Source organism: Lissotriton helveticus, chromosome 8 (genome assembly GCF_964261635.1).
Source record: "Lissotriton helveticus chromosome 8, aLisHel1.1, whole genome shotgun sequence".
NCBI lineage: Eukaryota > Metazoa > Chordata > Amphibia > Caudata > Salamandridae > Lissotriton > Lissotriton helveticus.
Window position 1 is genome coordinate 1,643,467,952 of NC_136069.1, and position 11,146 is coordinate 1,643,479,097.

Genomic DNA, 11,146 nt, shown 5'->3' on the forward strand with positions numbered 1-11,146 from the left:
TGATGAGTCAGAGATAGTGAGAGTAATAGAGACGGAGGGAGTGAACAGGAGTGAGGAACTATGAGAACAGAGGGACTGAGAAAAGGAGTGGAAGGAGTAGAGTAAGTAAGTAATAGAAAAAGGAATGAGGGAAGTAGCAAAGGCAGAACACTGAGGGTTAAAGAAATGAAGCAGTGGAACTAATAGAAGTTAAATGTGATAGAAATGTAACGAAAAGAGTACAAAACACTTACCTTATAATTGTCGTTAACTTAGTCACTTGTTATTTTTATACTTTCAATCTGTGAAAGAAACAACAAAAATTTGAAAAATATTAAAACATGTATTTAAAAATTAGAAAAGACAAGGGAAAAGATTGACAATCATCCAATTTTACAAAGAAATAAAGTTAGAGATAAACATGCAGGAAAAAAAGAGAAAGAAACGGTGATAGACAGTCAGAGACAAAAACAAATTGTAATAGAGTAAATTACTAAGAGAAAAAAAAGGAAGATACTTTCAATGACAGAAAAGAAGGATAGAAGAGAAAACTAAATTGAAGTTGTGTAAGCTACTAAAAGAAAGTGAGTAAGGTAAACTATATAAGGAAAGGGTGAATAATGAAAAGAGAGTGAGGGAGAGAGGAGACAGAGGAAGTGAAGGAAAGAGTGTCAGATATAGACTGAGTGAGGCAACAAAGAAAGATAAATGAGTGAGGGTGAGTTATACTAACTGATTGCACCAAAAAAGGAGAACCCAAAAATATTTAATTTAGAAAACAAAGGGAGGAAAGATGGAAAAGACAAGCGAATCAGAAGGTCTAAAAGCTGGAAAATGGTGCAAGGGAGAAAAGAAAAAAGCAGAGTTGGATTAGGGAAACAAAGAAAAGCTCCATCGTTTTGACAAATATGTTACATACAATAAATGACTTCTCGCTCTCTACCGCACTTCTCCTCAAGTCCAAATCGTGTAAGAGCCATTTATAACTCTTGTAATTCTTCTAAGCAAATCCCGTCATTTTCTTTTTCCGCAACTTTCAGAAAGAAAACGTTCAAGATCACTTTCACAATCCTGTACTAGTAATATCTCACCCTTCTTGCTCACTCATATTCCACATTTCCTATGACACTGATACTGCTTAATATGAGGCAGACTTACACTACCTCTATGACTATTACAATTATTTAATTCTCTTGATCACTGTTAATCACAAAGCAATTTAAAACAGTACATAACATTATATCAACTCCTACAATCATTATAGGCCAGTTACCTACCCTAAATTCTCTCTTGTGAAAACACAAAGTAAGAATATTTTAAGTCAAAAGGCAACATTGTTTCATAGTCAAATGAGAATCATTTCCGAAACACCAGCTTCTTTTACATTTTAAATAAGCTGTGTAATAAGCGGATGTTGTCAAAGGACCATCATGTCATATAATAGCTGCAGTTACAAATGTTCTTCCTAAAATCAATGACTGTGTAGCCACAACATTTGTAATTAAAGTTGAAAACTTACTTTCATCAGGTTTATATAGTTGGAATTTTAAAATGACATTATAACCATTGCAGACTTACATTACCTCTATTCCATGTTTTGATTGGCTGCTTGAATTAGCTTATTAAAAGAAACTGTTTTTCTGAACTCATTCAAAGTGCAGTTATTATTCCATGACGTCAAGTGTTATGGTAAGAACACCGTTTGCTTTGGGAATACTCTGTTGTCCTTTAACTAATCCGTGCCTACCACTTTCTGTAATAAAACCTTCTTATTTTTCAGGAACTACTTAAAACTCAAAAATAACTTTTCACTCTGTACTACACTTATCCTCAAGGCCAAATAGTGTAGGAGCCATTAGAACCTCTTGAAATTCCTCAGAGCAAATCCCGAGATTCTTTCCCCAAAATTTTGGTTGTAAAACCACCAGGTAAGAATTTTTAAGGTCAAAAGGCAATTTTTTTTGGAAAGTTAAAACAGAATCATTGCAGAATGACCAGCCGTTTCTAGACTTCAAATAAGCTGTGTAATGTCCTGATGTTGTTGAAGGACCGTCATGATATATAATTGCTGCAGTTACAAAAGTCCTTCCTGATATTGACAACTGTGAAGCCACAACATTTTTAATTAAAGTTGTCAATTTTGTTCCATCAGGCCTACATCGGTGGAACATTAAAATGACCTACTGGCCATATGTTCATATAAATAATGTGGACAGCATTGCAGACTTACATTGGCTACACTCCATGTTGTGATCGGCTGCTTTTACTAGCTTATTAAAGGACACTGATTTACTGTCTGGCAAAGTTAAATATATAAATCTTTCTGAGTCTACACTAGTAGTACTTGATACCCTACAGTTCCCACAGTCATGCTGCCATTGATAAGAAAGGCCAAACAGATGATCTACATCTACACCTTCATCTTGCAATACATCAAGCATATGTATTAAAAACTCCTGACAATCTTGCTGAATATTTTGAGAGAATTGCGTTTGACCTGAACATTTGTCTAACAGATTTCGAATTTCAGACACACTTTCTATTTTTGTTCTATCAGTGCTACATTTCTGTAACACAGAGTTCAGTAAACAGCAAAAACTTTGATCCGAATTGATCACAATCTGTTCTTTTAAAGTTTCTAGAGAAAAGACAACATTAACCACTACATTAGCATAGCAGTTGACACCAGAACTATTTTCAAATTGAAAACCAACAACATCTTCAACAGAATCCATTTTCTTTCTGCTTATAATTTCGGGTTCATCGACTTTTCGTCTTTTTGCTACAACCTCCCTACTATTGGTCACATTTCTTTGTTTCCGGCCTAACACGCGTTTCTCAAACAAAGGATATTGAGGCAAATGTGGCGCATACTCTCTTCTTAACCTATTGTATTCCTTAACACAATCTAGATCCGCACAAATGTTTGTGACATCACACTCAATCAAGTATAATCCCGAAAAAGTTCTGACTCGTGACAATGCCACATATGCCATTCCCTCCTTGAACACAGAACTGCCAATATTCACCAATGCACTGTCTACACTTAAACCTTGCGATTTATGGATTGTCACCGCATATGCCAAGCAAACAGGAAACTGCTTACGGCGAACATATAAGTCTTTTACAAGCAAAAACCTAGCAGAGCAACGACCAATTAGCTGTACTTCCTCAATGCCATCAAATTTAATTTTTAAAAATTCAATTCCATCTCTATTTCTGTATTTCTCAAAATCAACAACATTACCCATTGATCCATTTACCAGACCTCTTTCAACATGTAAATTCCTTCTCAAAATGATACGGCAATTTAAGCACACATTCAGAGTCTTTTCAAAATCAGCAGTTTTAGATATAGTCTTCTCTAATGAATCCAATTTTGATTTCAAATTCTCAGACAAAATAATTGTTGCTCCCATATGCTCTATTCTGTCAATAGCTTCCAGTTTCACAATCTCTTGGTTTTCTAAATTCAACATTTTGTTGTTGAAGATGGCACATTCTGCAAGAGTTGGCATCAAACATATTCCAGATTTCTTCTCAGTAATTTTCCGAAAAATATTCTCTGGCACAACGTCTTCTTCTGGATACAAAATTGACAGTAATCGTGCATGTAAAGCTTCTTTCCCATGCTCGGTCACTTTTCAAATTCTAACATTTTGCAGAATATTCTTATAATCTTCATCCTTCGCTTGACGCATATTTTCACGCAGTTCAGCATAATTGAAGTTTAACCATATGTTAACGTTGCCAATGCTCCCTAGGCACTTCCTGGTATCTTCATGTATAAGTAGTTTAAACACTGGTTGTCCTTTCACTAGTGTCAGCTGCAGAAGATCACCGAAAACAATGATGTGTTTGCCACCAAATAACACATCATACTCTGTTTTAAGAACTTCTTGCATTCTCAAATGCACAAAGGCAAGCATGACATTGGAAACCATGCTTACTTCGTCAATGATAAGAAGTTTCATTTTCCTCAAGACTCTTGAAACTTCACAACAAGCATCTCCGGATAAATTGTGGTATTGTAATTTGTTATCATGCTCCACTGGCAGCATCAGTAGACGATGCAAAGTAATACCTTTAATGTTATGTGCTGCCAGTCCAGTTGGAGCGGTGACAACACAAGACAGCGATGACTCAGTCCTTTTCTGCAAATAACATGAAATTGCTTTAATGAGGAAACTTTTTCCTGTTCCTGCTTCTCCACTCACGTACAGTCGGACAGGCTTCAACGACGTACATGAGCACTCTTTCTTCTCATGACTTAATCCATGATCAATTTGGTTGGTAACTTCGTCATATATTTTCCTCTGCTCAACGTTGAGTTGTCTTTCCAAATCTTCTAAGTTAACCTCATCTTCCTGAGCATGTGCCATGGCTCTTTCCACTTCAATCATGGCAGTCGCAGCTTCATTTTCGATAACTGGTCCTCCTAGTGGATCCTGACTCAATGAAACAGAACTCTGACTGTCCTGAGAACTGTCTCTAGCAATCTCGGCTGCAATTGTTGCTTCCTGCTCGATTTCCGCATTCAACATTTCTAGATATTTTGGAAAAACAGGACATTCTATGGTCTCCTTGGCTGCATTGAAAGAGTCTTCGTAACAGAGGAAATCTCCAAGCAGTTCCTCTTCTGCACGCCAAGGCTTGAAAAGTTGCAAAAGAGCTAAATAGAAAAACTCTTTTCTTTCAGGAGATTCGCCACTCAATTTTCGATGATTTACCAGTAGGCATTTTCTTTGCTTGACCAGACATCCCTCACTTCCAATTACAGCATACACTCCTTTATCAATATCTTCTTTGATGTTCCTCTTGAATATGTAATTTTGTAGAACCTCATACAGACAAACATTCTCGAGGTGACTGCTTCTATTTGGATAATATGTATCCAACATGTTGGTCTTCAAAATATCTGTACTGTTTGGCTCCTTTTCCGCCAAATACTCAATTTCCCGTACAGGTTTCAGAACGCGATTACGTGTTGCAGCAAGACCAAGACTCGCCCAAATGATACTCCTAGATTTGGCATAGAGACTTGCTGAAGATAACCGGTCAGAACATTCGTAAGCTCCGGTTTCTCGATGCGACAACATCTTCAGACTGAAACTGTACAACTTCTTACTGAGGCTCTTTTCATGGGAAATGTCCTCCCACATATCTTTCAATTCTGTCTTTTCTTTTTGTGTGATGTAAGATGTCACATATCGAGCCACAGCCATACAGTTATCAGCCACAAACTGTATATCCATGTTAGCATTCCACATGGACAAAATCACTGGGTTGTAGTCGTTGATGTACTTGGACTCTTCGTTTCTTTTCAAAATGTATGTATTTTTGGGTGATTTCCTCGTCACATTATGTCGCAGCGAAGACATCAAACTGTTCACTCTTCCTTTAGAAATCACCGGTCGTGGAAAGCTGAAACGACATTTTGTGTAGAACTTGTCCTTGTTTCTGAATTTACGACGACAGTACTTTCCACAACGATGGCTTTGAAACCGTAAAACTTGTTCTCTTAGGCTTTTGTCTTCGGAACAGCACATGTAGCATACTGTTCCATGAAACTCATCACTAAGTCATCCGGATGTGTTCCAAATTTGGGTGCATCTTTGATCCATAGCAGCATATGTATATGAGGAGCACCTCTCGCTTGATACTCCTTTCTCCAGAAGAAACCCAACACCTCTCCAAGAGGTGGATTTTTCTTGTTCATGATGAAAGACATCATAGCTTCAAATCTATGATTGAAGTACCTGCATACATTCACTGGATCCAAAGAGCACAGTTCTCCGGGTGTCTTGAATTCGATATTTTCAATGTTTCCATTTGCCTCTCGTAGAAATTCAAGTAAGTCTTCCCAGCCATACTCGGCACAGCTGAGAGTGAGGAACCTTGTGGGAGTTCCTAAGTTCCTCAGCATACATTTTAAATCTCCATGTCGACGGTACCAGTACTCATTAGTACCACTCTGACATGCCATGAGATTAATCAGGTGAGAATACAAAATACTGTCTTGCACATAAAGTCCCTTGCTGAGATATTTTGCATGTGTACACCACTTTTCAAGATGTGGTTCACTGCATATGACAGTCCAGACAGATCGCTTTCAAACAGTAGATGAAACAAATAGGGAATGCATTGACGAAACCTAGGATCTTCTGCATACAATCGTAAAGTCCGGTATTCAGAAGCAGGAATTTGATCAGGTCGCTCATCATATCTTCCTCCTTGACCTGTTGGAAATAGCTGTGGGAAACACCGAGCTTCCAAACTTTCCTCCCAAACACTAATGGGACTCCCTTTGGCTTGTTTCATTTGAAACAACTCAATAGCATTCCCCAGCACTTCCTTGGAATGCAAAGGATGAACACTATAATGTTCATATATTTCTTCATTTTTAGAGGCTTCTACTTTCTCAATTTGTCCAGCACACAAATCGCTGTCCTCTTCTTCACTTACTTCCTCTTCTGCAACATATACATTCTTGTAGTACTTATTGTTTTTCATCAAATACAATGTTGCCTTTTTGACTTTCCTAACATCCACTAAATCTTGCCAGATGTTCTTACTCTTTGTCGGAACCCCATTAACTAAGATAACCAGAGGTTCCTCTTCCACTTTCTCTACTCCAATTGTATTAATGTTTTTCTTCAAATCTAGAGGCAAATAAACAACTTTTTTTACTTTAATCCTCTCTGTAAATCTGATGGAGGCAATTTTCCTGTCTTTGGCTCCATTCGTACAATAGCCTGAAAGGGATGGACACTTTGAATCAAAATAGATTCATAAGTATTTAAATCCTTCAATTCAGAAGGAATGTCAACCAATTGCAGATTATTATGAACCGCTCTAGCAGGCATCTGGTTTTGATTTAATTTGTTACAACAATAAGTACACACACGTTGATCCGATCCCAAATCAAAACAATTCTCTACCATCAAGTATGTTGCGAAATCCTTCCATTCACTATTATTTTCCCTTTCACTTTTTGCATATAAATCCACTAACTTAGTCTGATTCTTATAATAAGTGCCTCGACAACACACACAAGTGAAATTAGGCCTCTCACTTGATTTCACCTGAAACGTGGCAATTTCCTTCTGAAAATTATCTGTACTGGAAACCTGTACACTCTCTTCCACATTACCTTCTTCTTCTGGGTCAATTTCAACATTCTTCTCTTTACTTGCAAAGTAACAAAACTCAATTTCTTCTTCAGAACCATGCAAAAGAGCAGTGCATAATTGTTTAAGCATAATTGCTGGACTCTTAGCATAATACAACATTCTAACTAATTTCCTCACTTTATTATGATGCACTGCTAGCATCCTGAAATGATGAAAACACTCTGGCATACTCTCCTGGAAAGACAAGCCAGTGAATGACCATGCAAACCTGTCACTTCTCTCACTCTGCAAGGATCTAATTCTTGCAACAACTTCATTTTCTGTTTTAAACTTTTTTTATTAATGTCCGTACAAAATCACAAAGCAAATTGAAGGAATCCTGTCGCACACTGCAAATACTACTACACTTCCAGGTGTACACTGGTCCCTTAGGACGTCTTCCTAAAACCTCATTACCTAACACCTCTTCTGCCTCTCTTGACACAAGTTTTTCTTTTTCAACCGGACAACCATCTTTCACTTCATATGCTCGACCACTGGTGTCAACTGCATGCACCAAATCATTATCCTGGAAATAACTCTCCTCATTAAAAAATGCCTCACAACTTGAACTATGCATCCATTCTCCTGAAAAAACTTCACATAAATTACTACGATTAACTGTTCTCTTCCTTCTACTATTTGTTTTGAATTCATAAATTGCCTTGTTTAGTGTCCTAATTCTATTGATTATCAAAATAAATAACTTTCGCTTAATTTCGAATGCCTGGTCAATAATTTTCTCAATGTTTCTCTTTCTCTTATAAAAAGCCACTTTCTGTTGACCTTTCTTAATATTTTTTAACAAATTGCCAATTATCCTGTTGCGGAACATTCGTCTACGAATGTCCCTAAACTGATTTTTCCTTCTACTACCATGCACAGAGTTATCTACTTCTCTAGCAGTAACATTTTTGAGTGGCCTTTCCTTTCCGTTTAAATTGGCTCTCTTTTTCTGGACTAAAACATGTTCTGTACTGATATTTTTTTTTCTGGAAATGTTTCTTAGGAAAGATTTTGTTCTCTTACCCGCAGCTTTATTGGTGACTTGACAAGTTTTTATTGTAGAGGACTGCTGCAAGCATGTAGTAAGCTGCTGTGTTTGACGTTTTGTAGCCTATCTCCTTCTTTGCCTAGTAGGCATGATTTAATTTTGAAATGATCTGCAGTTGAATCTGTGGTAAAATATAATAAAAAATGTTATTAACCACTATTACCAAACAGTAAATCAATAACAGTTGTCAAAAAATTAACACACTAGTTGTCAATTCTACATACAATAATTTTTAGTGCATTGACAAATTTAAAATTCACAAATAGTAGCAAAGAAATGGAATGCTTCTACATTTGACCTGTGCTCTTTTATATGTGAATCTGAACTAATTTTAATAGCATACTTCACTATTTTATTTATTTTATTTATTTTATTTTATTAAAGACACTTCACAAAAGCTGTTTTTGAAGCGTAAGCGCGACATGTCTACTGCAATGCACAGGGGCAAGCCACACATTGTATGGTGCATCACTCCTTATAAACAACAAAAGGTACCAGAGGGTCTCAAAAAAAGCGCCCAGAAGTATAAAGAAGTTACCCAAGGCACCCGCACCTCTAAATTTATACGGCACAGGAGGCTCTCAAAGGATGAGGAAATTACCCATCAGTCACCATACGGATCCGCCCTTCATCATTTGGGATTTTATCCGGACCACCCGTCTGAGAAAATCAGTGCCACAATCAGAGGTCAACCCGGTGGAAAGGGGTCCCTCAGAAAGTGTAGACACTAACAGTGTGGTCTACCACTCGATGTTAATGAGTGGACTAAGAAAATGGGACTGAGGTGTGCAGTGCAAGAAAAAGTGAGTGAGAAAGAAAACCAAGACAAAATGTGTATTAAAATTGGTTTAGAAAAAGCACAAGATAATATTTATTCTATGTGTGCCTTAAATACCAAGATTAAAAATATGTGCGACCTTAAGCAGTCTAATTATGTAGACTGCCTGAGGTAAGGGTGGTCGACATGTTTCTGCAATATAGGGACTATTACGTCCTTGCATTCATCAGGACCAGAACTAAACAATTAGAGCTACTGCACAACGTGAACTAATAATAAGTGAAGTGAAAAGAGTGACACAAGGAAATGTAAAACAAGTGCTCGCAGTCACCTGAATAATCCGAGTGCCCTTACAGTCTGTGTCGATCACTGTGGAAAGAAAAGAGGTAGGGGGTTTGGGTATAACTATCAATATCTCATGGACTATGAAGTAAGTCCATAATCTATGGATCAATCTTAAAATCACACTCAAGAAGTTGATCTAAACGCTCTTAATGTTAATAGAGCCAAATGTTATTCATTTGGAAAGAGACTTCAAATGCCAAATGTCGTAAGTCCTTACCTTGATCTGTAAGGTAGACTAGCCTCACCCCACCTGGCAGCGGCTCAGGGGAAGATGAAGCACCGCTCTAAAAAAACATGTGAAACACATGTTAATCACAGTATGCACACAACAAAACAGAACACTTCTCACTATCGATAGCCGGTTGTAAATGGGGCTTGCATCTATAGTAAATGACGCCATTCCCCGGAGTAACGGAGAAAAGGCTCCGCCACATCCAAAGAACTCGTGCCTAGATGCAGCAGCATAGCGGGAAATGGAGGGGCTCGTCTTACCTATCCGTCGGTACTCCGAGGCCGGCGTCCTGGCCGACTGGGGAGGTACCGGACGGCAGGCGCGAGGCTGTTTATAAAACGCGCTGCCGTTGGTCACATAGTCACGTGGGTCGATTTAGCGCACATTGTCATTGGTTCTGGTGATATCAACAATGCTAGGTGCGCACTCATTGGCTACCTAACCAAAGACCAAGAATGGTCATAGGTCGATTATCGGGCTTGTAGTAAAAGAGAAACCACGTGGAGAACGAAGGTAAACATAAACAAGCACGTCACGAGCGAGGTCAAATGTGGGAAAAATGTTTGGGAAGATAAACAAATAAATCCCGTATCACTATTGCTGGCACTATTCAAAAATTATGGTCAGGACCACCGTAATCGATGTACACAAGCAAATTGCACTGGAAAGGTAAGAATAACTGCACAGTGCGTTGTCACATAGGTGTCAGCAAAGTAGGTGGACAGATGTAGAACCCTCAAGGAGGTGTAACTCAGACCAGCTTATGTATTGTCAAGTCCAGCTATAATGACTTTGAATTAGATGTTATACTGAGGAACATCGGTTTAAGGTATCATCTGAGAGTAACTCATACTGTATAATGGACAAAACATTTGAGGTATGGTATCAGGCCAGTGTGTTTATATGAAGGGGGACGGATATATGTATCCAACTGCTAGTAATGGTATATCAGTGGCAGTAGATACAAACAGTAGCACGGTATTTAATGACCTGTTGATATCGAGAGAAAAATTAGAGAGAAAAATTACAGTGTGGACCACGGGATATCATCGTTAAGACCCTCTTTATGTGTCTTAAGTTTTAGTACCCATCTTTGTTCTTTTTTCATAAGGTACTTAGACACATCTGCTGTATGTGTAGGAATGAAAGGTTGTTCCAAAACAGTCCACTGAAATTCGGTGGCTAGATGTTTAGCCTCCAGAAAGTGAGCAGTTAGTTGTGTGGCCTGTCTGGCACAGCGAATGGTGCTCTTATGTTCTGATATCCGTATGCGGACCTTCCGTGTGGTCATGCCCACATACTTATGGCCACAGGGGCAGGTAATTAGATAGATCACATGATCACTGTTGCAGTTAGTAAATTTAATCTGCTTCCAGGGTCTTGACGTGCCGATATCGATCTCCAATGATTTTGTAGTCTGAGCACACACCTGACAATTACCACAGGGGTGGTGTCCCTGAACAGGAGGGAGATTCCACAGTGAACCTATGGCTCTTGGTAGATCTTCACGTGGTCTGGTGTGCACCAGTTTATCTCTAAGATTCGGGCCCCTCTTAAACGAGACCAGGGGGCGAGGAAGGGTTAAA